The 2,699-nt window shown below is 40.3% G+C and overlaps 1 pseudogene; it reads right to left on the bottom strand.

The window, feature by feature from the left end:
- Positions 1 to 1,725: 1,725 nt before the first annotated feature.
- Positions 1,726 to 2,485, bottom strand: LOC103600003 (annotated as a pseudogene).
- Between the last annotated feature and the right edge of the window lie 214 nt (positions 2,486 to 2,699).

Raw genomic sequence — 2,699 nt, 5'->3', positions numbered from 1 at the left:
ACCCTCGGTGTCGCGCCCGCACCTCGCCCAGCCAGTGAGCGGCTGGTCTGCACGTGGGATCTGAACCCTCGGCGGGAGCGCCACCGCGGCTCTCAAGCGGCGCACTATAGCAGTGAGCCACCGGGCCGGCCCATGAATTAATTTTTTTATAGTTCCATTTCTACCCCAATTAATTTGGAAGGTATACCCTTTGTTTTCAATTCTTTTGACACTAAAACTTACAACATGTGTCCTTTACTTGTTTAAGTCCAATATTAATCTTCATTTTGCCCTCTTTCGAGAAAAGGCAAAGTTCCTTCAGAATCATCTGTCTTTTTTTTCCTGGCTTCTTTTAAGTTTTTCTCTTTGTCTTTGATTTTCTATGGTTTCACTTCAAGTAATACACCTTTTATTTTTAAAAATCCTGATTGTATCTCACTGGCATTGTCTTAGTCTATTTTCTATTGCTTATAACTGGATAACTGAAATTGGGTAATTTATAAAGAAAGAAAATTTATTTCTTACAGTTCTGGAATCTGGGGAGTCAAGGTCAAGGAGGCACATCTGGTGAGGGCCTTCTTGCTGGTGGGGACTCTCTGCAGAGTCCCAAGGCTTTGCAGGGTATCACATAGTGAGGGGCTGAGTATGCTAGCTCAGGTATCTCTTCCTCTTTTTATAAAGCCACCAGTTTTACTCCCATAATAACCCATTAATCCATTAACCTATTAACCCATTGATCTGTGAATGAATTAATTCAATTCCAATCACCTCTTAAAGGCTCCATCTCTCAATACTGCCACATTGGGGATTAAGTTTCAACATGACTTTTGGAGGGGACATTCAAACCACTGCAGGCTTCTTAAATTAGAGATTAATATCTTAAATCAACTCTCAGAAATTCTCAGCCGTTATATCTTCACATATCTGCCCTTTTCTCTCTTTTCCATTTCCGGAATTCTAATTCAGTATACATTAGGCCTTCCCACTGTATCCTTCATGGCTCTTGACCTATCTTCAATACTTTTTTATTTTTAATTTTGTCTCTCCTTCCCTCATTTTGGGTTGTTTCTTTTAACCTATCTTCTAGTCACTCATTTTTTCTTTAGGTGTACCTAATCTGCTCTAAAACTCACCCACAGTTTTTGTACTCTTAGTTATTACATTTTTTAGTTTTTTTAATTCCTATTTGGGTATTTTTTTGAATCTCAAATGTCACTTTAGTTCCTTGACAAAATTTATAAGCTTAAACTTATTTTCTTCCATAAGCTTACTGAGCATAGTGGTTTCTAGACTATGTTCGATATAAAGTCTCTTTTCCTTGTCTGTTGTTTCTGCTGGTGCTGACTCATGCTTGACTATAAGCATACTGAGCATAGTGGTTTAGACTGTTCGATATAAAGTCTCTTTTCCTTGTCTGTTGTTTCTGCTGGTGCTGACTCATGCTTGACTCTCATTGTATCCATTATCTGTGATAGTTTGCCGTTCATTTTATTTGAAAAATTACAGAAATAATTCAAAGCATTGAATGATGTTATGTTCCTACAGAGAAGAGCCTCACTTCCTTCTATGAGGTGCTAAAGGGTTCCAACAATTCTTTCTTTTTTTTTTCCTAAAAGCACTATTTTTATTTATACAGAGTTCTAACCACTTTGGCAAGCAGTAGGAGGAGTAGGAGAGATTCCTTTTTCAATCCAGGGGCCTCCGTCATGTTGGTTTGTTGTTAACCAAACATACATGCAAGTGGCATCATGGATTTGGTAAACTAATGACAATGTTTAGTCTCTCTCTGCTAGAGCAACAAGGTGAGCATCAATCTCTGCTTCTGTAAGAATCCTGAATTTGGGATTTTCAACTGTAACTACTCCCACTTCTATTTCTGAAGTCTGAAATCAATTGATAGAACGGTAGACAGGCATGTAATTGCAGTTTCCACTGTCTGTTCAAATGTCCAATCAAATTTCTTCTTCACTTTTTTCTAAAGGAAGCTGGTTCATTCAGTTTGTTTAGCTCCTGCTGCAGCAGCTTTAAACCCACAGTAGTAACCTGCAGGATCACACTTGTACACTTGAGGGCCTTGTTCTTCATCTACACCAATTAAAATCATACAACAACCTAGAGGCCTCATTTCAGCATTCAGTGTGTAGAGTTGAGAAATATCAGCAACTTTTTTTACACAGCATGTCCACAGGAATCTCATAGCCATACTTGTATTTCCAATTAGCTGCCTTATAGCATGCCCTCTGAACCTGTCAGCTGTCATTTTCCTGTCATCACACAGCCAGTGTTTTCAGTTATCTTGAATAAGTGAGTCACTGTGCTGGAATCCAATAATTTGTCAGGTGCTTTCTTCTGTGTGACAATTACTGCAGTCTTTCCCTCTGACAGCTATTGATGTAAGGCCACCCTGGTTAATGGCCTTAAAATCATATTCTACTTGGTAGAGCTGGCCCTCGGGTGAAAAAATGGTAATGTGGCAGTCAAAACCCGTGCTGGAACCACGGGACATGTTAGCTGTTACTACTTCAAGCACAGTCTCAGACCCTTCAAACCCATTGTACAGACTGGGTTCCCAGACCCCTCACATGAAGATCCATGCTAGGTAATTGGGAAAGATCCTGGGAGCTGTTAGCAGATGATACTAGCTCAATCCTCAGCGGCAGCGGCAGCAGCAGCAGTGGCCTCTCAGAGGGTCCCGGGGACACTGGCAGCAACAGCCTCCA

Source organism: Galeopterus variegatus, unplaced genomic scaffold (genome assembly GCF_000696425.1).
Source record: "Galeopterus variegatus unplaced genomic scaffold, G_variegatus-3.0.2 Scaffold3179, whole genome shotgun sequence".
NCBI lineage: Eukaryota > Metazoa > Chordata > Mammalia > Dermoptera > Cynocephalidae > Galeopterus > Galeopterus variegatus.
This window is presented reverse-complemented; position numbering and strand designations above follow the sequence as displayed.